Below are 26,526 nucleotides of genomic sequence, written 5' to 3' on the forward strand. Positions count from 1 at the left end.
AATTATACAAATGCTTTTTTAAGATTTGTTTCCAGAGAATATAGCTTCAATGCTTTTATTTTTTTATTATTTATTTAAACTTAAAATATTTATTTTTTTATTCCTCTCACTAGAAATCTTATAAAATGTAAAGAGTCTATATGAATATCCTAAATATGTTTTTAGGATATTTATATTTATGCTTTCTGGAAAACAATAGAAAAATACTGATCCTTTGCTGTTTTCAAGCAGTTTTTTTAGAGAATATATCTTTAATTAAGAGGATTTTTTTAATACCACGTTGGCCGATTGCTTTTTTTAGTCTTAAAACAAATCTAAAGAATAGCAGTATTTTTCTTGATTGTATTGCAATATTGACGTTGTCAGTTTAGATTCAGAAAATGTGTTTGCTTTACTTGAAGAAATGTTGGAAACCAATTGCACATATTTCCTTAAATGCAACATTAAAACCATGTTGAGAATAACAGTGTTTGGCCATTATATCTGCAGTACAAAATATAACAAAGTAAAATAACACGAATGAATGCGGTAATCTTACTAGGAAATATTAAGTAACATTAGTAAACGTTCTACAGCAAAACAAACTGATCTTGATATGTATTACTTAATTTACTCTTAAAGTGGCTATTTTATATTAAGCTGATTACTTACTTCACTTCAATTAGGTCTTTATGTTTACTTGGCAGAAATAAAGCAATCTGTTTCCAGGCTTTTTTGAATAATTCTGAACCTGCTGGAGTTTCCAGCGAATACAAGAACAGTGCTTCTGAATATATTTGCAGTGTTTGGGATGCGTTCACGGTCAGGTCAAGCCAAGCCTTCCCTGAAACACACGTCGAAGTCAGAGGTCGCTCAAAACGAGGGCGCAGAAGAGAAAAAGGAGGGACAGAGGATGATCAAATGGAGAAAGGAAGAGCTTAGATAGTGACCTCTGGCCCCACGTCTTCCTTTTCTCTTTCATTCTCTTATTCGCTCCCTATGTTTCTTTTCTCATTCTTCTCACTGACTCTTTGTGTCCAGCGTTGATCTGACCACAGGCTGTGACCTCGGTGACCTTTGCAGGGGTCAGCTGGCGGCCATGGCGACAGAGGGGTCAGTCTGCGGCCTCGGTTCATCTCTGGGTCAACATCAGGTCAGATTTGGGTCAACATCAGTGGTGTGTTCAAGACCCTGAAGCCCTGAAGATGGCTCGTGAGATTATACTAGTTGTCTCATATTTCTCAACTATAGGTTGATTGGATTTGAGATGATATGTGTGCTTTTGTGTTTGTTTGTTTTTTGTTGTTGATTCAAATGTATGTGCAAGGTGCAGTTTGAAAGCCTGAGAAAGCTGTTTTCTAAAGAGAATAATGATTGTTTCTCTTATAAGTATTTAGTTTCTAGCAGGTAGGTTGTCAGTTACAGGGCTTTTCCCCAAAGCAGCAGTATTTCCCCTATTATAATACACGTCTGCCCTCGCCGTGACCTGAAACCTGGGGTCATTTAGCAGTCATCGGAGTGTGTTCAGAAAAGCTCCAGATGATTCAGCGAGGTTTTAAACACTGGGAGTTTGGTCGTCTTCATCGGTCACTCTGTGGTCCACATCACGGTTTGGTAACATTCATAAGGTGTAATGGCTTGACCCAAATTATTACTGTTGACCCCTATGTGATGCACAGAAGCGCTCGTGTGAATGTTTCACACGGCACAACAATTGTACCTTTAAATATACACTTCTTGAATGTGCATGCAGCTCATCTTACAATTAAATGACAAAGACGGTTACTGGCATCAAATGATAGTCGTGTGATGTAGAGTTCTGATAGTCGACAAATGTAATCTTCGTTAACCTTTGTGCTTTAGTCTTCAAGAAGCGGCTCGTCCTTTAGGCTTTCGTTTGGGAATGCATACCATTCTCTCGTTTGAAATTATGAGTTTTTTTTTTTCATTGTTAGACTTTATTGAATAAATACAGACTGAAATATCCTATATTTAATTTTAAATGCACCTGCTTTTATTTTATATAATACATTTGTTAAATAATAATTTATTAATGTTTTGGGATGCACCATTATATTTATTATTATAAATTGGTATCATTTTGGTTCTTTGATGGTAAGTCTAATTTATCAGTGTTGGTCTATATATATTTAATGTGTGTGTGTGTGTGTATATATATATAAATTTGGGTCCCACTTTATATTAGGTGTCCTTAACTACTATGTACTTACATAAAAAATAAGTACAATGTACTTATTGTGTTCATATTGTATTGTAAAACACTTTTGCTGCTATTGAGGTGGGATAGAGGTAAGGTTAGGGAGAGGGTTGGAGGTATGGGTAAGTTTAAGGGTGGGCTAAGGTGTAAAGTATGGGTCAACAGTGTAATTATAAATGTAATTACAGAAATTAAATACAGATGTAATTACATGTCATTTTTTTAAAATATAAGTACAATGTAAAAACATGTATGTACACAATAAGTACATTGTACTAAATTATTAATTAAAATGTAAGTACATAGCAGTTAAGGCCACTTAATATAAAGTGGGTCCCAGATTTGATTAATTTTGAATGCACCTATTTTTCATTAACGTGTAAAGATTTACTGTATATAACATTTTAAAAAGTACAAATAACTTAAAAAAAAATTCATATGAAAAAGTAATCATTAAAAAAAAAAAACTGTACACTGATAACTGTAATTATTTACACAAATCTTTAAATGATCATCTTTGATCATACATTTACCTGTAGTATTTAAAACAATTGATTTTTAGTGTTTAATTTAGAAGTTTAGCAAAATAAATTGAATAGAATTTTAATTAGACTCGTTGATTTTATTAATTGTTATTTTATAAATTATTGGCCTATGGGTATTGGGCAGGATTTTAATATTGTGCATCCCTAGATTTGTTGGTTTGTTGTAACTTCCAGTGTAAGTTATGCTTGATTTTGGGTTTGATTCTTTGGATACTTTTAGAAATACCATTACGCTGTTTTCACCCCATAGCTCCCACAGCATACTTCAGAATTTTCACACACTTCGATTAATATTCATGTGACCTCAGATTCACCGGGACGCAACGCGGGTCGTCTGGCGGTCAGTGCCATGGGGTGCTTCTTCCCCCTAAAAGCGCTTCAATGTCTCTAAAAAAAAACACACACATGCAAGTGGTGATCAGTTAGTCTGATCATTCAGATTAGCAGGCTGTGTGTATTTGTCCTCCGTCTGACCTGCATGTAACCGGGTTCACCCCGTGGTCAGATTCAGGGGTCATCTGATGGTCGAAGTCCTGTGTCCCTTCCAAGCCACCGTAGGGTGTTTGAGGCATCCGTGTCGTCTGATTGGCTCAGTGGCAGGGCCCAAGGGCTCATCAATCCTTCCTCTAATCATTACAGATGGAAGACAGTGGTGTAAACAGGCATCATTAGGCCACAGCCGCTCGTGTCCACTTTAAACCGCCGTTATGACTTCACAGAGACATCTGTAACTTGCTCTCCTGGGGAGCGATGAGGAAGGATGAAGTACTTTTGAGATGCTCTTCTATCAGTTAAGTGTGCAGGGTTGACAGGACCGCACTAATTTTGTCATCCACTGCTCCACCGTGATGGTCGGCCTACTGACATGAGTGACACTCGATTGGGGAAAAAAATCTTATTGTGAAAAATCTGATGACATTCCCAAAAATATCGCTGGTTTACTTTATTTATTTGTAAGGCTGCACAATGTGTTCTATATTATATGTCTATAAAATAAAATAAAAATAATACATTTATTAATATAAATCTATTAATAATGAGGATGATGATAATTTTAGTATTGAGATATTATATATTTATATTTTCAATTTTATTTTTATTTTTTTATTGTGTTTGTCTTTTTTTTAATATTAGTTATTTGGCAACTTTATATTTATTTATAACTCTTTTTTTTTCAATGTTATTTTTGATGGTAAATGTTTAAATAATGGCTCTGCATACTAATACCAAATAAAAATGCAAACTCAAAATAAGAAGGATTACTATGTATAATAGTAATTTTTTTACACTACAAATGTAAAATTACAATACTAATATTTATGTCTGTCTTCATTTACATTTTTTTTTCTCTTGATAAATGCTTCTCATTTCACGAATGTGAAGATGTTGTGTGTTACGTTCTTAAATGCACATTAAAGTGACCCGAACTCTGAGCAGATGCAGAGATGAGTTTGTTTGAAGCAGCATTTTCTGCTTTGAGATGCTGCAAACACTGCTGGATAATGAGCTGCTCACGAACACAGCGCCGCGCTTCACTTTATATTTATTTAAATTAAATCGCAGCCTTCGCCGTTTGATAATTGCCCTTTTTTGCGATTCGATTTATTTGGGTTAATGGTGCAGCGGGTTCACATCAGTGTTGGTCCCCTTTAGAAACTGTGAACAGACAAAGGTGCAGACCGATTAAGCAGTGGAACGATCTCTCTGCGTGTCGATTGTGACGTATCCGTACGCAGCAGGAGAGGTCAAAAACAGAGAGCGCTGCTGCAAGGTGCTGCCGTCGCTGATGAGGTTTCATAGCATGTGTGTTTTCGTCAGGAGGAACGAAGAGGGTTCAACGGCAGGGCAATGGCAGACCCCCCATTCTCAATCACGCTCGGTCCCCGAGGGCATGTGACGATGCACGTGCGTGAGGTCTGCTAGCAAAAGTACAATGCATGAAAAAAGGGCAAAAAAGTGCAATCCTTATATATAAGGAAGGGATTAAGCAGGAAAATGATGCACTATCCTCCCGTCTCATTATCCTCTTTGCATTTCACTAAGAGCATGTTGGTGACATCATAGACGCACCATGTGGCATTGCCACAGAGATATTTTTAACCAGCATGCTTCTGGCTTTTCCTAAAAGCCCTATTCCTCATACCTCTCTTATTTCCCCCCTCGTTCTCTCTCTCTCTTTCCACCTGCTCTTCACCCCATCAGCAGCGGGGTTGTTGCGAGGTCGGGAGGAAAAATGAAGCGCCTCCGTACCAACTGATGGAATGCTCTCTCTTGTTCCTCCTCTAATGCTTTCCTTTAATTCCTCTCTTTCATGCTTGTTTCCCGCCCATCTCTCCTGGCTTATCTCATCTCTGCATGCACCTGTGCATCTACCTTCCATCATCCCTTTTGTTTCCAAACACAGGCCTGGAGGTGTTTAAAGAGAAAGTGTGGGGCGAGATGCTGATTTGAAATCAATCATGATGCTCCGAGCATCATATTTGACACTAAACGGGTCCGTCCTTACTGCGTTTACGATCTGACGTGTGGTAAAACCACTCATCTCTGAAGAACCTAATGTCCCTTCTACACTGTATACGGAGTTTAAACATTTATCAGCTATTAAAACATGTCGGTTTGTAAAATTGCAGGATGGAAGCTCATAATCTAGACACATTTTTCACATATAAACACGTCCTTGTTGCCTTTTTGTAGAGGCCTAAACAGTAAGATGAATGGTGCATAGGCACCGCTGTGATCTTTAGAGGGATCAAGCCTCAGGACCCTTCTTGAAAGACTGACGGGACACAGGTTAAATATTTTCATCCGTAAACCCGCTGAACCTCATATTCCTTCTATTCATTAACCGAAACTCTGTGATCTGGCTTTTATTCACCTCCGAGACGTGTTTGTGAACGGGGCGTGCCGTGACTTCAAACATGCAGAGCTTAAAAGCAAGAGGAAGTTGTCCTGAGGCCGTAATGCCCGGTGCATAATTTCTGGGCCACTGGATTGACTATTTTAGGACCGTGTAAAGGGAACATTTTGTTCTGACCGCAGCGGCCCTCAATGCTAACCCTGTTCTGATTCACGCTTTGCATTCATTTCAGTGTGAGCAAAAAAACCCCCAAAACAATCCAAAACAAAGCTGCTTCAAAGAATCAAATTACAGATTAAATCAAATGAATGTCAGTAATAGCCAGCATTCAACTGGCAGTGCTTTATTTTAACAGCTCGATGACTGTGGAAGCTCAGGAGAGTTTTGGCCCCCGGTGATTGTTAATCAGAAATGAAGGCAGCATGTTAATAGCAGCGTTTGGGCTCTAGATGTCAGCGGTGTCTGGTGGACCGTTGATGAAGTAAGCTCCAGTACCTGTCTAAAACTCAGTTATCCTGAAGTGAATATAAGAGGTTTTTGATTTGAAAACCAGCTTGACTTTTGCTTCAAGTTGACATTCTTTGCTCAGAGCTGTTTGATTGATTTTAACATGCGTTCAGTTGTCAGGGTTTGTTTTATTTGTTATGCTTGATGAAGTCATTTCCTTTTACTCACTCCCGGTCAGAGACGACACATTCAGGTAATAAAGTTCCTCTGGTTCACCGAGTGATGAAGTAAAAGAAGAGCAGGGATAATGGTGACACTCAAATGAGCCATCATTCTGGTTTCTGTTTGGCTCAAAGCTTTGAAATTTTACAGCAAATATCTTTGTCAGAAGTGATTACCTGTCAAAATACATAATTGGATAACGTCTGATTCAGTTATATTAAAAAAGCACAAATGTTGTCGTTATACTCAGATACCAATTGAATTGTTAAGGAATTATATGATAATTGTAACCATAAATAAAAAAGAAGCTCTATAAAGGAGAAATGTGTTATTAAATAGGCCTATAATTTTATTGGACAGCCTTTATTTATAACATCAGACAATGCAAGAAAGACAACAAAACGTACATTTTAAAATTAATATTCTTCATGTTCTTTGTAATATTGTGACATTATTACATTTATTTAGACATATTTCTATACTGAAATATGGCTAATATGACAGATCTGCCAGTGTAAATTTGGTCCACTGTACAGGGAATTATTATATTTTTGGGGGGATGTTTTTGGATTGCCTGTCATTGCATCCCACTGCGGTGATCAGTGTTATGGTGGTTGTGAGGAAACGACCATGAGGTCTGATTTCATTAAATTTTAGGGTAAAAGTTAAATTGTTAAATGTCAGATGTGTGGTGTAGTGGTTAGCGATAATGCTTCAGAGTTATAGAGCTCTTATGCAAGATTTTAGGTTTAAATTCATCCATTACTGGGTCATTCACCTCTTCTTTTCTCTTCTGTGTTGGCCAAAAGTTAAATACATTTTTTTGTTGGTTCCATTGTTGTCCTTACCTTCTTTCTCTGTGAGTGAGCGGATGTGGGCCATTGGCTGGGGTTACTGATGGCTTGGTGAGCGGGCAGGACTGTGGCAGGACAGCTGGGTGCCGTGCAGACATGCAGTTTATTTGGCGGAGGGATGGTAACAGCAGACTGCTGCATTGAGCCAGAACCACTTGTTCCATGTGGCAGGAGATTAGTCTGATTTGAACATCACTTGATTAATTTCTTCTCCTTGTTTTTGTAGGAATGCACAGTATGTCAGCATCACAATGGTTATTTGTTGTCATCATTATTTCCTAATGTTCATACCATTCAAACGTTAGTAGAGTTGGAGAGATTTTTAAAAATGTTTTTGAAAGAAGTCTCATGCTCGCCAATGATTTATTTATTTGATCAAAAACACATTAAAAGCAGTCGTGGCCTAATGGTTGGAGAGTCAAACTTGTAACCCAAAGGTTGTGGGTTCGAGTCTGGGTACTGGCAGGGATTGTAGGTGGGTTTTGACACCCGTTCACACAGACCGTATTGGAGAAGCGTGAGATTTCGAGACTCACACCTAGTGTTACTGATTTATAATGTGGGCCATTTATAATTTTTTTGGTCTTAATAAAAAAATAATTATTTACCCACTGAATTGGCCAGAACTGGTGCATCACTGTTTTTGCACCATACCATTTTATTAACAGGACAAAGTCATGTAACCTCCAGTTCAGTTCGACATTTAGTCTTCTAGGAAACTGTGGTTTCATATGCTTCATGCTTTGTTGGAAACTTGTCTATTTTTTGCTGCTTGTTCCATATGACCAAATAGCTTCTGTTCTAGCTTACATTTAATTTTAGGCCTTCGTTTATGTTCTTGGTAGATGATTTCTTTGCATTGTGCAAGGACAGTTTAATGTGTGAGGCCTGTAGTTTCACTGGCCTTTGACTCTGACCAATGACATCATAAAGATGATGCAGCACGAACCAATCAGAATGTAGGACTTTGGGCAAAAGCCAATGAATAGCCATCCATCCATCCATGTGTGCTAGCTGTGTTTGTTATCAGACACATCAAGTGAAATTACGGGCTGAAAAACGTCCTCATTTCCTTCGCCCTTTGCTTTCCGCCCGCAAGAACACAGCAAGTTCTTCATTAGGAGAGGAAATCATTCCCCCATCTCTCACACACTCCCAATCTGCAAATGTCACCGGGGTGTGGGCATGTGTGTGTGTGTATGTGTTAAGATGCCAGATGGATGGTGGCATGAGACACTATTTCATGTTTGACTGTGCCTTGTGTCGCAGGGAGGAGTGTGTGTGTGTGTGCTAGGAACGGCTGTGCACAGCGAGAGATTAATTCTGCTAAATTAATTGGGCTGAGATTGAAAATGAGAGAGCAAGCAGGTTGCAGATGAGCACACACACATGCAAACCTCCTGCCTGTGACACACACACACTCTTATTTGCCATACACCCCTGTTTGTTTGCAGTGTGTGTGTTTTTGTGTGGTTGCGAGTGTGTTTTAGCGTGAGCGTGCACATGCACACCAGGGTAGAATGTATACACACTCGCACAAGCTGCAGCCCTGAGATATGCCGTCAAACACACCCACAAACACCCCAGTGTGTGCGGGGACTCAGAGCGGTGATTTTGAGATGAAGGGCTCCCATAAATCTCCTTCCATACAGGAGCTGAGTCTGCACAGGGACGAGAAAGAGAACATTACCATCTGGAGAAAAGGAGAGAAGGTATAGTTTATATCAGCCGTCAGGAAAGTCTCACCGGCCATGTTCACACCACAGAGCTGTTCCTCTTCCGAGTGCGTAATCCCGTTCTGTTCACACCGCTAGGGAAAATCCATTTTTATCTGAAAGGAATTCAGCACTGGGTTCAGTACAAGTTCTGCATCTGTGGCATGTTGTTAATAAGCACAAAAACTATTTTGACTTGTCCCTACTTTTTATTAAAGGAACAATCTGGGATACAGCAAGACACTTAGAATGGGAGTGAATGAGGCCAGTCTGTAAATTTGTCCAGTCCGTAAAAAAAAGAGATATATCTGATTATACATATTTGTTTCCATAATGCAATGCCATAAACATTCAAATCCTAAAATTACAGTTTGGACCTAATACGGAAGTTTTAACAGAAGATTGCAATGCATTTCTATGCAAATGTTGGGGTATCGTATGAAAACTCCAAGATGCACATACATTATTAAAATGTGCATTCAAAAAAATTAAGAAAACATGCATTTAAACACATTTAAAGAATTTTTTTTTTTCAGATGCGCAATTGATTAAGGCCTTTCCAGATGCTTTTTATTACTGAATTATTCATCTGTCTTAAAACTGATTGTGCAGAATAAACTGTAAGGCCTAGAGACTTTAAACTAGGCCAGATGGTACAGATCAATTTGGGGAGAGACTTGCAAAGACACACCCGGATCAGCCAACCGGGCGCTACAGCGATCTAAACAAGATAAACACTCTACACCGTTTGACTTAGGTGTATTATAGAAATCTTTAGCTAAAGATGAAAAAAAAGGCCATCTCCGATTTCATTTCTGTGAGGAATATTTTCCTGCGGTTTCAAATTTTTCATACAAAACTAAAAAGGTCACTAAAATGAGTTCTATGAGCGGAAATATGTGTGGGTTTATAGGTTTTGGCCATAAAATGTCCTCAATAGTCTAAAGTGTTATTAGTACTCCAAAGCGTTATTACTAATACAGTGAAACCTGTCTAATGTGTCTCCTGTGCTGGATCCCACTGTTTCAAAGGCTCATAAACTGGCCACATCATGATTCATTTTAAATCTACTGATGTCAACAGGTTTCTGAGGGGGTTACATTTAGAGGTAAAGTGAAGTGTCCTAAACCATATTGTTTTAGTGTGGAAACCTCTGTTTGTGTGAGCTCTTTGCTAATACAGCACCAAAGGTTTGTGTGGGACAAAAGAAAGGCAGAGGTGGTTCAGTCTGCACAACTCTTCGAATCATTACAGAATTCAGCGTCGCCTGATTGAGCAACTCAATTATCCTGTTAATACAGTCTCCGCCTCAAACACCGTTCCCATTACTGCAAAACACACCGCCTGTGACCACACACACACACACACACACACACACACACACACACACACACACACACACACACACACACGCGTGCACCAACTGCTGTGGTGCAATGAAACCTCACAGTCACACACACACACACACTTCTGAAATATAAAAGGAGAACATTTTGCATCTGACGTCTTGTGTTTTTTAAAATGAACCTGTTTTTCCTTTAATTTCTAGGTAACGTGAAGGTCTACTGGCCTTTTTGAGTGATAGCGAGAACATGTTGGGGTTTCTGGTGCATGAAAGCTTAGTTGCTTTGGTGTGGATCTCTGGCCCAATGAAAACAAATCAAATGTAAAGTGTGTGACAGATTGATGTGTCTCTCATATCCAGCCTGACTGAACATAGCTCATCATTACTGTCAACACAGAGAGAGAAGGGGGGGGGGGGGGGGTAATTGAGTGAACAAATCGGTGGGAAAGACAAACAGACTCAAATGTCTGAAGTGAAGGGTTAGATGAACTTGACAGTATAGGTGAAGAGTAGGAAGAAGCATCTAAATGACCTCTTATGTAAGAAGATCTGATTTCAGATTGGCATTCTGTCTTCAGGCTACAAACTAAACCAAGTGCTTAAGGTTTGGCAGGTTAGCATTAGCACACATTCATGGTAGATGTTGTAACCACACCGCCTGGCTGCAAAAACCAGAAACGAGTCTAAAAACCTAAGGAGTTGCCATTTTTGCACTTCTGGTTCCATCGTTTCAAACTCACTGAAATGGTTTCAATGAGTTTAACACAAGCTCAAGATATTTACATTTTGTATTCCATGACATACAGACGTAATCAGAGATGTATAGTAACGAAGTAGAACTACTTCACTACTGTACTTAAGTACTAAAAGGCGGTATCTGTACTTTACTAGAGTATTATTTTTTTCTCCTACTTCCACTTTTACTTCGGTACATATTTTCGCTGAGTTTAATACTTTTACTCCGATATTTTTTTATGTGCTGCATCGTTACTCGTTACAATTATAATATTGTTACGAATCATTCCATTACGTTTCAGTTCGTTTCAGACGCTCTGTGTGTCGGTTTGCTTCACGCTAAATCACACATGCGCAGTATCATCAGCTCCTCGGTTCACGAATCGGACGCGTCTGACAGAAACGGTTCTTGACTCGTGAACGAGTCATTATCTGGCTCGGCTCGGTGTTCATCTTCAGTTCTCTCTTCACATCAGTTCAGTCAGTGTACTGTTTGAGTCAATGAATTACTCCGGGATATTGGTTTGTTTTAACTTTAGCTTTAGAGGGAGTGTCAGACACATTAAACAAGTTAACAGCTTAATTCATCTGTGGATTAATGCGTATTGGAGACGCGAACGGTTTAAAACGATTCAGTTCGATTTGGTGGACTGTTTCAAAAAGATCCGGTTACATCGAATGATTCGTTCGCGAACCAGATATCACAAGCTGCTTTGTTTTTAACTGTCTTACAACAGACACGGAAGAGAAGACAATGCTGAATAAAGTCGTAGTTTTTGCTATTTTTTGACCAAAATGTATTTTCGATGCTTCAAAAAATTCTAAATGACCCTCTGATGTCTTACGGGTTTGAAACAACATGAGGGTAAGTTATCAATGACATCATTTTGCAAATTGGGCTAACTAACCCTACTAACTGTTTTTTTATTTACAAGAAGTTACAGTCAAAGGAATTGTGATTGTCCTTTAGGTTAATCATTTGAAATAGTAAAAACAATATGTTCAAACTTTTGACTATTTTCTTTAATAGCTACATAACACAATACTTCTACTTTTACTTTCAGTACTTGAGTAGTAAATTTTAAAATAGACTACTTGCAATACTTAAGTACAAAAAATGTTGAATACTTTAGTACTTCTACTTAAGTGTGGTGCTTAAAGAGCACTTCTACTTCTACTCAAGTCACTTTTTTGATAGAGCACTTGTACTTTTACTCAAGTATGGGTCTCTAGTACTTTATACATCTCTGGACGTAATACCCCAATCTTGTTTGGGGTATTAAAAATGCGGTTGCTAACAAGTGGCTAAATGGAAGAACAGAAGCTTTCAGGGGAGGTTAAACATCATTACACTGAACAGAAATGCACATCTACTCACTAATATGCTTTTATGATATTCACACGTCTGTCAGTGTAGTTTGGCCTAAGTCTCCAAATAAGTTTTTTTGAGGCCACTGTATGTTGTTTTGGATGAAGTGGATGTTTCCACTAAATGGCCTTCATCACACAAGATAAATCAGTCCCCTTTCAGTCTATTATGTTATGAGTAGTCAGCAGTTGTTGACCTCGCAGCTCTTGCGGCACTATGGGGGGAAAAAAGAACATTTCTCTTAACATCAGCACTTATTCGCTCTCACTACTTCTGTGCGTTTCTGGCAGCCACTTGTGTAGACCATCCTGTCTGTGTATCCATTTGTGACAGACTCGTGCGGGCCAGACAGTGGAAAGAGAAAGCAAGGGGGATGAAATGAAAGACTGACAGACAGTCAGTCCGACAGAGAGCCAGTCTTTCCTGTGCTAATGAGTGGTAAACAGCAGTAAACAGGAAACTATGGACAGAGTGTCTTAAATCTACTTGCAGTGGAGTGTATTAAATGAGTGTGTGTGCATGTGGTTGGGTTTGAGTGCATATGTTTGTTTATTATTGAATAAGGAGAATGAGGACTCTGGGCAGTAGGGAGCCTCTCCTAAGTGTACTTGGAGCCAGGCAAAGGTAATTAAGACTCAAATTAGGGCTGTTTGCTGAAGAGCTTTACATATTGCACGTGTTGTTTCATGGTGCATGTGCTACTGCTTTGTTACAGCCAGTGAGGTGTCTTTTTTTTTTCTTCCTTTTTTGTAATTTTTTGTTTTAGCCATAGTTGGACACATTTAAATGTAATCTTTCATCTGATTACACAACTCTCTGGAATACTTGATACTGATTCGCCAGTCGGTCAGATATTTCCTAATATTCACTGTTGTCCATGGCAGTGCTGTATGACGCTGAAGACTCACGCTCTCTCGTTTTCATGCAAACGCTACCAGTGCAATATTGCATCTAAGTTATCGGGTCTAGGGAAAATGCCTTTCGAGCATTTCTGTAGTATTGTTACAGTGTCTTATTGCTACACCAAATATTTATTTAAATTGTAATGTAATGTTTTTTCTTGGCATTTTTTCTAAGCTTTAAGGTAATATATAGGTAATATTTTAATATTTCATATCCACACTTTGTAACAATTTAATAATTATATTTGCTTGTTGATGGGCTTTGTAATAAACAAATTATTCATTTTTTGAATAATTTGAAAAAAATGTTTACTACTAAACGTTTGTGTGTGTGTGTGTGTGTATATTTTTTAATTCATCAAAAGTATATTGTAATCAAGATTTTTTTTCACATTTAGTTATCAGCATAACATATTTTTTATCTTATCGTTGATTAAATAAATTGTAATAAAATACTTTATTACATCATATTCAATAATTATATATTTTTCAACAGTTTTTTACTGCAGTTTTACCGTGTGAGTGTGTGCGTGTGTGTATATTTTTATATATAGTAAAACTGACAAGAAATCATAATTGTATATGACATAACATGACATACAAATGCATATTTATATGTATGTATTTATATGTATATATTTATATTATTTCCTCGTTTTCATCTACGGTGTGTTGTACTCAAAAAAACAAAAAACTTTTGATCGTCATCATGATGCAAATTTTACATCTCGTTATCACTGAGCAATTAAATATAAAAACTTTTTAAACATTTTGTTGATGAGTTTAACACTGGGTAAGTGCGAAATGCGTGGAAAGTTTTGTGAAATGAACTGCTGTAGCTTTAACACGAGGTGTCCAATTGTGCTCCTGGAGGGCCAACGTCCTGTAGAGTTAAGCTTCAACACACAAGTCTCTAGTGAGTCTGGCGACCTTGATTAGCCAGTTCAGTGGTGTTTAATTAATTGGAGCTAAACTGTGCAGGACTGTGGTCTTCCAGAAATGAGTTTGGACACCCCTGCTTGAACACAAAAGCCACATACTTAGCTATAGAACAGATCTTTGGAAGATTTGACAACTGTGAGAAGAATCTCATTATTGTGAGTCTCCCAGGCTAAGCCCTTGGAGCAGTTTGCCCTCTCTGGCCTTCAACCAAGAGGGGTGGGGGACCAGAAACAACATCCTTGTGAGTTTTACGATCTGGGAATATCAGAGGAACCCCGCTGCGGAGCTGCAGGTGAGAAGAGAGGAAGAGTGGCAGGGTTCCAGAGCCGCACGAAGATAAGCGACGATCCACATGTCAGGGATGCACACATCAAGCCAAATATCGCCGGGAAATGGCCCTGTGACGTGACTGACGACCCTGAGCACTGACCTCTTTGAAAGGGCGTTTCATAAGCGCAGGAGGGGATGGGGAGACGTGTGAAGTCAAGGCAACAAATCCAAAGGAGCCGCTGTGCTCAGGAGGCCATTATGTCTCTGTCAGGGAATTCCTGCAAGCTTGTGGCCCGATGCCTGAATGTCGGCTTCAGTCACCGGAGCGATCTGTCTGCGTGTCGCACCGCAGGGGGTGGGACGGCCTGCAGGAAAAGAGGGAGGGGTGGAAAATCTTGAGCTCTCACTCTGGCATCTTTGAGAAAATTAATTTTTGCACCTTGGACTAAATTATGGAGTCGGATGGCCCTTTAGGATCTTTAAGGGGCATTGGTTTATGTGTGTGTCGTGATGTCAGTCAGCTGGTATCCTGCTGCATGGACTTCCTGTCGGTCTTCGGGGTTTGTGCTGTTTCCTCTAGGTTAGGAACGCCAGTTTCCTCACACTTTTTCCAGCAGAGTTTCCAATTCAAACACACATGCACATTTACTTACTGTATCTAAATGAGGACAAGCCAAACTGAACGTGTTGTTTTTATGTAAAGCTGAAGGGAATTGTTACAGACTACAGGTCTGTTAATGCCAATACAAATGTTTGGGGTGATAAACCTTTGGTAACAGTTTATTTTAGGACCAATTATTGCTGTTAATTAGTTGCTTATTAGCATGCATATTAACTGTTAATTATTATTTATAAAGCACATATGACTTATTTTACTATGACTTTTGCCTCCATAAACTCCCTATTTCCTTTTTATTAATAGTTAGTAAGGTAAGTCTATGGAAACGATCTAAAATATATTCATACAGAATAAGGCATTTATATGTAAAACCAGTCTTAGATGTCATTTTTTGAAAATCTGGAATCTGAGGGTGCAAAAAAATCAAGAAAATACTGAGAAAATCGCCTTTTGAAGTTTTATTTATTTAGGAAATTTACTAAATATTTTCATGGAACATGAGCTTTACTTAATATCCTAATGAGTTTTGGCATAAAATAAAAATCTATAATTTTGACCCATACAATGTATTGTTGGCTATTGCTAAAAATATAGCCCAGCGACTTAAGGTTTTGTGCTCCAGGGTCACATATATCATTTATAAGTAATAAAAATACAGCCAATGTGCTAGCAATTTGCATGCTAATAAGCAACTAGTTAATGGTGACTGGTCCCTAAACTAAAGTGTTAACTCTTCTTTTGTGTTCAACAGAAGAAAGAAAGTCATACAGGTTTGAAAGAGTTTGAGGGTGAGCAAATGATGACTGAATTTTCCTTTTTGGGTGAACTATCCCTCTAAGGCCTGTTCACACCAACACTAATATTTGGTACAAAATTTGTCCATTTTCCTATTTATTTACATTATATTTTTAGAATTAAAAAAAAAAAAAATCCATGTATAATTTTTGTCTTTGAGCATGTTTCCAAATCAGCGTTTTTAATTTTTTTTGTCAGATGGGGACATTTTTTAAAGTAAAACCACAAGCACGCTCTTGCTAACACCTTAGATTCACAAATTTAGAGTCAGATGCTCACATACAACAAGATGCGTTCATTATTTCATCAATTTATCAAGCATTAAATCAACCCAAACCTGCTAATGTTATAGTTAAAACAAATAAACAAACCAATAAATGGAAAATGACCCAAAAAAAGTTAAAATGTCTGTAATTGGAAATAAACCGATAATGGCAACACTTACAGCTAGTTTTCCTTTTTTTTTTTTTTGTACAGGATGTTCTTTCTTATTATAGTGGCCAGTTTGCTAAGCTCTCACTGAGTCATTAAGCGGCAGCATTAGCACATTAGCTTCCTGCGTCTGTTCAATCTGTAGCCTCTGGGTTACTGCCTCCCTGCTGGCTAACTGAAGATGCGTGTTGTCAATAAAACATGATGAGACGCTTGTCTGTAATGACAGCTCCACCACTAAATCGTTCTCATTACGTCTCATAAACTCTCCTCTCTGTTTAAAGGGGTATTACATACAGCATTTATCCTGGTTGTGATGCTGTGTCTACTGTGTCACAGTGTTGTTTAGGAACAGAATGAATGTTAGCCTGTCAGGAATGTTTAGAGATGATGGGACTCGGATAAATTGTGGATGAATGGAAAACCATGAGAGAGAAAATGAAAAAGCTGATGAATTTGGTGCCTGAAACATTGCATGGAAACTTATGAGTTTATGCAAGTTTTTGTTGCATTATTTAATAATAATACATTTGCGATTTACCATGCATACATTGTATATATTCAACCATGTTACATGCATTCTTCCTATAACAAGTGTTAATTTCTTAAAAAATATATGTACTGATCTTAAACATTTGAAAGGTTTTTTAAGTTTTTGTGTATGCGTATGTGTGTGTGTATATATTTACGTATACAGATAGCAAACTTTAGGAGTAAAAACCAGTTTAGTTCATAATTAAGTGCTATTTAATTAATACGAGGTGTATGTGAATTGATACCAGAGAACGGCCCATTCCAGAGGTTTAAGTCTGCCAGGTCACTCTCAGACGCAATGCATTCATCTCCATGGCATCTTTTCAAAGTGTTGGCCAATATGACTATCCTTCACAGCCAGACCCAGCGGTGCTTCTCCCTGAATGGCAATAGAGCGTTAAAAGCACTTTCGATAGGTAAAAATGGATAGCCTGAATGCACTGTAAGTCGCTTTGGATAAAAGCGTCTGCTAAATGCATAAATTTTAATTTTAATTTTTTAATTTAAAATCAAGAGCAGGGAGATTTTCCAGCTTTCAGCAATGTTGCCTTGCATCACGTTATTTATAAGCAAGTCTTCATAATTTGTGAGTTTTTGGTAGTAGGCCAAGTCATGCTTTAATTTCATAACCGATTCTGTGCCAAATGTAATCTCGGCTTTCTTTCAGTAGTTTCTGCTGATTCAGTAATCAAGCGATTGGTTCTTTTAGTCATTAGTTCTCACGGTCACTTTACATCTTGTACAGCAGATTGTCTGGGTAGCTTTGTTGGTTTATGAGCTCAGGAGAGATTTCAGTGTGGGTTATTCTAATTAGTCATGGATTTAGAGGTTTGCTGAGGTATGTGTGATGTGTAAACCTATATGAACAGCTCTTTTTCATTGGCCTGCATTGATTTCTAGCATCTTGGACCGGAAACTACAAGGATAAATTGCTTTGGTTTAGACTAGCTTTGAGGACTATCTTCTAGGACGATGTCTGACTGTGTACAAACAGTTTTCACTCAGAAATAGTTTCACAATTATTAAGAAATGCAAGTAACATTGCATTAAACATGACATTTTGAAGTAGAAAGACAGTAGGATTTTTTTTTTTTTTTATTTACAAATTTCAGCCTATAGGTTTCTTTTATATGGCAATGGTGCAAGAATTGTCTTTGATCTTTTTAAACTAGCACATGCATGGTTGAATAAACTTTATTCAGTGGAAATTGTAATAAATTATCAATAAGAACATCCTTAATGATTATGATAATGACTATGACAAAATGTGTCATGGGAAACTAGTTTCTAGACCATTTCTAGAGACAAGACAATGAAAACATTTCACATAAGACCTTGATAAAAGGCTCAATAAAGTTATATTTATATATATATATATATATATATACAGAGGCTTGTGCACTTAATAAATATAATGTATTCATGTGGTTAATATTTAATTTCACAGCATATTTATTTGGATACAGGCCCATGAGCTCGGTGAATACATTAGCTCTCTCCACTGCTATTATATTATGTAAGATATATAATGACCACATAAATAAGTGATTTCTGCAGGGTCTGTTAGACAGACCAACTCCTGTTGGAGTTATTGCTAATACAGAGTGAATTCTCATTATTGGAGAGGTGTTCTCACTGGTGAAATGCATTCATGTGAAACCACAAAGAGTTGTCTTCTGATGTCTGCTTCGATATGTGACCATCGGAGGGAAACCTTGGCACGCTTAACGCTGTAGAACAGATGGACAGTTTACAGTTAAAGGGCACCGAAGACTCGCTCTAACGTCCCACCGAGGAGCGAGACTGAGCCGGTTCCACATGCATGGAAATGACCAGAGTTTTGGCTCCTCTACTGTCAGAAATCTGTTGGTTTTAATTTAATCTAATGTTTATGTGGCTTGTTTTGTGACAGGCTTGGGCTCTTTGAGCTCTCAACTCTCAAATGATCCATTTGAGTAATGCCTGGCAAAAGAGTGTGAGCCGTATAGTGGTGGTGTTTGTTTGTTTGTTTATTTATTTATTTTTGCCTGCGTTTGTGTCTGTGTTGAGTGCAATGTAAGGAGTACAGGCTGACTGTTTCAATGAAACAATTTGATTCAATTTTCCACTCAATAAAATTAGCCATCAGGACTCGGGCTCTCCAACCGTCCACAGTCCCTCATTTCCAGATTCTGCTCCTAATTGAACGAGTTTATGTACTTGTCTGCGAGAAATTGGAAAAATTCATCACCTGGAAAATGTGATATTTTTCTCCCTCCCGGCTGTGCACAGCTTGTTTTGTCCTCCCTCTTCCCCCTCTCTCTTACTTCATCAAAATGATGAAATTAATATAGTGACATTTGCATGCGCGTGTGTGTCCAGATTTGTTTCTGGAATTCTTACAGAATCTGCGTCTTGATGTAATTAATGAGACTAATAGGTAAGAATTTCTAATCACTTTGCAAGCTAAGACTGATTCATTTAAGCAATTAACAAATCATATCATCTTCCATAAAAAACCCTGCATAATACATAATCTACACTCCAAAAAATGATATGTTCTTCAGGAATTGTGTATCAGTCATTTCATGAAATTTCATGTCAAACGCAGTTGTGCTCATAAGTTTAAGAAGAATATGCAAAATGTTAATTTTCACAAAAGAAGAAGGACCATGAAAATTGCATGTTATTTCTTTATTAAGTACAGTCTTGAGTAAACTGTTTCACATAATGGATGTCTATATATACTCCACAAGACAAAATAACAACAAAAATCGTATTACTGCGTGTCATTTCCTGGATGATCCTCAACTGGTTTTATGTTTTGTGTTAGTTGTTCATGAGTCCCTTGTTTGTCCTGAACAGTTCAACATCCTGCTGTTCTTCAGAAAAATCCTCCAGCTCCTGCAAATGCTTTAGTTTTTCAGCATCTTCTGCATATTTGACCACTTTCCAGCAGTGACTGTATGATTTTGATATCCATTTTTTCACTCGGAGGACAAATGAGGGACTTTACAAAAGATGAAAACATTTACTGATGCTCAAGAAGGCATAACGATGCATTATGAGCCGGGGGGTGAAAACCGTCGAACAGGATGAGGATGTGTAAATGTTTCTTATTTTGATTAAAGATCTTTTTTTTTCTGCATTGGAAGCTACATAAATACATACATGTTTCCCAGAAGACAAAATAAGGACCATTTACCCTGATCATCCAGTTCAGAAACTTACAAGGATTAGGTTTAAGGGTGTGTGCATGTATGTGTTTTTAATAATAATAATAATAATAATAAAAATAAATGTGTGTGCATGGAAGTTGATTGTTTAAGAGAAAATGAGAGAGTGTGTCTATGCATGAAAGTTGACTCTGTAGGAGTGAGCGAGAGAGAGATAGATGGAAGAGAAAATGCTGTACGATCTGCCATCTGTGTGCAGGGTTCCTCTCCTGTGCCCCATATGGGCAGGAGAGATGAGCTACAACACACACACACACACACACACTCTCGTATGCACAGATGCACATGCTCACACACACATTTATGGCGCATCTTAAAACTTAATTATCCAGCCTTTTTGCTCCAAGTCAGGGAAGTGATGCTTCTTTTGTAGCAGATGAAAAGATGTTATAATAATGAATTATATCGATGAGGTTGATGACATCACTTTATCCTTTTTGCAGTGTTAAAGCTGCTTTAAAATGGTTGCAGGTGAAGTTACAAGCTATAAAGCAAAAAAATGAATCAGAATTCCCAATGCTTTTTTAAAATACAAATAAAAAATTAGCCGAACAGAAATTAGCTATGTAGCTTTTTGTTCTGCACTTCTTATAATTAGAGACTGTAGCTCTGAAAAAGCTATTTTGTAAGTTTACGATAAGTTCCCCTACTGCATATGGTGAAAAACTGTAATGGACGTTTCATGTAATTTTACAGTAAAATACAGGACATCTTCTATATTTATTAGTATTTTCCTCTCAGCCGGAAAAGCTGCTTGTGATGAGTTTTGGTTAATCATGTGACTTTCTAATCACCAGCTGTTTTGTCCGTGTATTACAAAGGTACTAAACAGATTTTAGTATCGGTACTTCAATAGGTTGGTATGTTAACATTATATCAGTGAATGAAACACGGTTTATAAATGTAAATTTGAGTTAAATCTGTAAAAACGATAAAAAATATTGCTACTGTATTTATTTACGGTAAAATTCTGGCAACCACAGCTGCCAGATTTTTTACCGTAAATTTAATGTATTTTTACAGTGATTGCTTGTGTCTTCATAAACACGTTTTGTGCTCTGTTTTTTCCCTTTTACTCCACCAGCACACACGCACACTTCTGAATAAGTGTTATATATTATACTTTGTAGTGATGGACAGGCTCCTAGCAGGCTGCCAAAATGAAATGAGCACAATTACCAGGGGCGACAGAGCCTGGCCACATTAGGCTGACCAACCGAGCAGAAACTCAAATGAGCAACACACACACACACACACACACACACACTCATGCTCACACATAGGCAAAATACGAGTGCTGCCCTAACTCCACACAAAAACCTTTACAAAGATGAGGCATGATAATACATTGAAATCAGTGTAAACTTCATATCCCATGAAATTGAATGTCTACTTTGAGAAGCGTCATGCCCTTTGAAACTGAGGGGGGCATGTGCTCCTGAAGATCTTTGAGCTAAGGACGGTTTTCATGCAACTTGAAAGAATTTTTTTTTTTTGTTAATTAAGTTGCATGATTATTGTTGGTAAAACTGAATGCTGAATAGGGAGAAAGATGCATATAAAATCTAATTATTAATTGTAGTTATTTATATATTGATTATATTTTGCATATGTAATCATATAATTTAGTTTCTATATACAATACTGTTCAAATATACAGTAAAATATAAATTAAAACTATTGTTTTCTATTTAATACAAAAATAATTTAATCCTGTGATTTTTCATCATTACTCCAGTTTTCAGCATCACGTGATCCTTAAGAAATAATTTTAATATACTGATTTGGTGCTCAAGAAACATTTCTTATCATCAGTGTTGAAAGCAGTTGTGCTGCCTGCTTCATATGTTTTTGTGATAATCCTAATAAAGATAAAAATTCAAAAGAACAGCATTTATTTGAAATGCTTTATTGTAACAGTGTTAACTGATCGATTTAATGCCTCCTTCCATAGTAAAAGGAGGCATTTCCGAAATCATTTAATAGGAAGGACTTTCCTGTGTTAAGATATTCACTGCTTTCATTATTATTATTATTTTTTTCAGAATCAGTATCTTCAGAATCAGTTCTGATCATTTTGGTGTTGTTCTGTAACTCTGTTGCAGATGACGAGTTGATACCGAGGTGATGCAGAGACAGAGCTCGGCTCGACCAGGACGACGTCTCGGCCAAACCCCCGCCGTGTCTCCTGAGCCCGCCCACAGCCGATCAATATGACTGGAGCTGGAGAAACAGGTCAGCCGATGTGCTTCCAGTAAGAGTAGACGGATAAAATATTTGGGTAGAAGGTCTTAACTTGCATCTCATGGGTCTGCTAGTAAAACGGCCAAATCAACAGATGGAAAAGAGACAGAGGCATAGCTTCATTAAATGCTACGAACAGTATGGCTACTGAATACGTTTTTGTTGGCAGGATTTTTCTTTAAAAGGTTTTACTTTTTAGGTTGCATTTGAAGAGAGTTCATTTGATGTGTACATATTTTGAACATTGGATTTTGTGTTTGTAGGATTTTTCTTTACAGGACTTTGCAGGACTTTGCTTTACAGGTTGTAATGAAGGATTTTGAACTGTGTTGTAGTTTTGTTTCAGTAACAGAAATAATTTTTATGTTTTGTTGGTCTGTGTGAAGTTTCGGCACTAATTCTGATTTAGCGCTTAGATTAATCTAAACTTAGCAGAAAATGCACTATAAACCAATTTATCAACACAGTCTTTCAATATAGTCTTTTATGAAGCAATGTAAAATAAAGAAAAAAACATCAGTCGAGTTTGATATAGTGACAGGCACATAAATAGTTTCTATTCAGTAAATCTGACTGAATCCATGTGATTACATGATTAATAGTCTGCAATTTGAGGTTTAGGCTCCGTTTTGTGTTTGATTAATTACCATTCAGGTGTAATTGCGGATGCTAATGCATTTTAGTTGTGTGACCTTCAGCTAGTAATGTGCATGCTCGTAGTGTGAACACTAATGTGGATCTGTATTTTCTTATTGCGAAGTTCATGTGAAACATGTGTAGAGATGTTTGTAGTTTTATTCTGGGCATCCAGATCTCCTAAGATGGAGATTAATTACGCTCTCCATCCATTTAAAGCCCATGCAGGGGACACATAATGTTTTCTGTTAATCAGAAAGACCTGTAGTTTATATATTAAAGAAACTCTGATTCGGCCCAGTTCATCAGATTTATATTGACGTTATTTATTGATGTTCGTAACGAAATGAACAGGAGGCTGGATTCAGAGTGCTAGATTTTGGACAAAAGCCACAGCGGCGGTTCTGCTTGGCTTGGTTTGGATTTGGCTCCGAGTCTCTCCAGACAATGGTTGGGTCTTAAATGCCATTTCCCTTAATAGTGCTGAAGTTATGCTGCTCACGGCTGCCCATATCTCACGCTCGCGCTCATATCTCCTGTCCTCCTCAGCTCTGCGTGCTGGTACAGAGGCGGATAGAAATGCTTAATTATTAATTGGCTTGTTGTGTTTGTGCCGGGAGGCAATAAATAACGTTCTCGTCTAATGAATAATGGGGTTGGTTCGGGGGCCCGGGCTCAACCGCGGATCCCCACGGTGAGCCATTAACGTTTTACAGTGTCTCCAGCGCTCGGAGGAAGCCGGTTTCCTGCCAGTCCATTACCCGAGCACCAGGGAGGCGGGAGACTGGACCCACTCCGGGGCAACGCGGCCGACCCCGGTGGCCCGAGAGGACAAGTGTGGCCGCAGGGTTGGCCATGGGCCGCTGGAGGGGAACAGAGCGGGTGACTAGTCCAAAAAGTTTTATGGCAAAGTTTGCGATTAGCAGTAAGGCCTAAGGGGTCGAAGGTCTGTTAGTTTTGAGTTGATCAGCATAAGAAGTGGATTATTAATCCAGAGATGTTTGTGGAGTTATCGGTCACCTGGTTATTGAGGTGTTTGGGTCATGTAGGAGGAGGAGGAGGAAACAGGAGCACTTCTCAAATTTAGCTTCATTGGTTTTAATAGTCAGCAACAGTAAATATTGATAATACACTGAGGAGAAAAAAAAAAAGAAATGCTGATGGACTATTTTAAAAACAAGTAATTTTTACTCAGAAATCACTTCTAAAGAAACAGCTTAACATGAAATTTTAAAGTGGGAAGACTAATATAGCATTTTCTTGTAAAACATACTCCAAACTTTTTTAGGTTATTTAACTTTGAAAAAAAGAATTACAGTATGGGCAAAAAGAGTCTATAAAAAAAGTAATTTTTTGTAGAATGGCTATGAATTTGTTGAAATGAACTGCTCACATATCAGTATCTGCTGAGAAAACTTGCAAATTAAAGTAATTTAAAGGCATTATATTATATATATATATATATATATATATATATATATATATATATATACTTTGTATTATTATATTATTGATTGAAAGCCTTGCATAGCCATATATTATAATATATTGTTTGTTGTGTTTTTTCATACCCATTTGAATAGGATCTTGTATTGTGTTTGAATTTTTGTTTTGTTATTAATATATGTACACAATTGTACAAAATTTGTTTATTATAAATTTTTCATGCATTTAAAAAAAAAACATCCTATCATTCTAATTGTATTATTTAATTCATTTAATTATTATTATATTCCAAAATACATTGCATACATTTTTACTACTTATTTTACAAATATTAAAATAGCTATTTTGTATATATATATATATATATATATATATATATATATATATATATATACAAAATACAAGTACTTTACAGCCTACAGTGGAATAGGTATCTGCAAGGTGGCTAAGTTTATTAATTAATTATTATTTTATGTGTAGTCCTTACATGCTGCCACACATCTTACAGTGTCACATCACCCGTCTCTGTCTGTACACACACACACACTCACACATGCACACACACTTGTCTCCGTGTCAGCTGATCTGTTCTGAGAGGTCTTTTATCAATAGCAGAGGCAGACAGGTCTGTGCAGGGATCAGATTGATTTGTCCCCAAACTTCGTAGCCCAGCAGCAGGAAACCTCACAAATCAACACTGTCATACCTCCCGCTGAAGCCCCACATTCAGCGTGGCTCTACTGTATGTTTCTCTGTCTGTATGTGAGTGTTTAAGAAGCTAGAAGAGAGAAAGGCCAAGCAACAGAAAGCGTATGTGTGTTTATTAATTATCTAGTATTTGACTTGTCCTCCTTTTTTTCTTCACAAGTTTGTGTAAAGCACCTTGTGCTCCAGGGCCAGCGAAAACATCTGACCTTTTGCATTAGGTTTTTTTATTTCCAGATTTAATTTAGATTTTGAAACCAAGAGATTCAGAGTTGTTGGTGGCATTTTATGTGCAGCAGTTGTTCTCCATACATATACTGATGTGTGTTTGTCTGTGTGTGTTTATTTGTGCATATGTATGAGAACCTCAGTAAATTCAGATCGTCTGTGTTCTGCATGTATATTTCCTGTGTGTGACGGTGTGGAGCGGGCTGGTTCCTCTCAGAGGTGGGAAGGAGAAGTTGAGGCGCAGCGCAGACTAGGAGCCATGTGCCTACATCAGTATGCATGCTGCGAACCAATCGGCCCGCAGGGGGAAGAGTTAGTGTGCGACACGCATGGCTTCTCTGCTTTAATTTCCCTCCATTTGAGAACATTAGCCCTGACAAAGGCAGAGAGGTACAGAGGGACCACTGAACAAACAGAGCAGAGAGAGAGAGAGAGAGGCCTTGTGCTTGACAGAAAGATGGGCAGAATAGATGGAGAAAAGAGGAGAATAAGAGAATGTGAATGTAACTCTGATATAGCCTTTACTGGAAAGCACCGTGGCTGTATCGTTGTGCAGTGATGGTGCAGTAGCAGATGGTAATAATTTGGTGCTTTGAAATCTTTTGAAATCCCAGTTTGTGAGGATCAGTTGTGTGTGTCTGTGTGTTACTGAGAGGAATCACTTAAGTGAAAGACCAAGCGGGAAATGTGGCCATCTCCTCTGTGCAGATGGTGGAAATGAGTCTGGTGTTGAACAATGAGTCGCTCAAGCAAGCCGGTGATGGTTTATACACACCCTCAAACGTATGATGTTATATGGCTCTGTGTAGTTGTGGCAGGTTTGTGTGATGGGTGAGCGCAAATCTTATTTGATATACTGTGTCTGAGAGAACTGCTTCTTGTATGTTTTGTACCACCTTTTAAATCTCTGCGTCTACAATTTGTTAATTGAGTGGTTGTTTCTGTTTGTGCTTTTTTTAGAAGAGAATGAGAAAATAATTGTATGCACCACTGTGGGACAAATTAATAATGATTGAACAGATATCCATTTAAGGGTTGCCAAAAGCTGCACTGGTAAACATAATTCTATTTTCCTCACTTGGAATTCATAACCTCCCATTTTATATATATAAAATTACTTTTTTTTGAGTGAGTTTCTCAGAGGACAAAAACTGATTTCCGGCCTGCAGCAGAATTGCACTTTAACTTCTGCCGGTTGGTTTGTGGAGCCTCAGTGAAGGTGAAACAAACTGACCTCCGAGTTGCATCCGACCGAACAGAGAAACTCTGATC

The 26,526-nt window shown here is 37.8% G+C and overlaps 1 long non-coding RNA gene across 2 annotated transcripts in view; it reads left to right on the forward strand.

Annotated features, from left to right (window-relative positions):
• Positions 1-26,526, forward strand: part of LOC127946398 (uncharacterized) — a 218,321-nt gene that overhangs the window by 2,740 nt on the left and 189,055 nt on the right. For both annotated transcript variants that reach the window (XR_008151084.1, XR_008151085.1), the window contains exon 2: positions 22,101-22,230. This is a non-coding gene — a long non-coding RNA (uncharacterized LOC127946398). The remainder of the gene's footprint in view (positions 1-22,100; positions 22,231-26,526) is intronic.

Source organism: Carassius gibelio, chromosome A3 (assembly GCF_023724105.1).
Source record: "Carassius gibelio isolate Cgi1373 ecotype wild population from Czech Republic chromosome A3, carGib1.2-hapl.c, whole genome shotgun sequence".
Lineage (NCBI taxonomy): Eukaryota > Metazoa > Chordata > Actinopteri > Cypriniformes > Cyprinidae > Carassius > Carassius gibelio.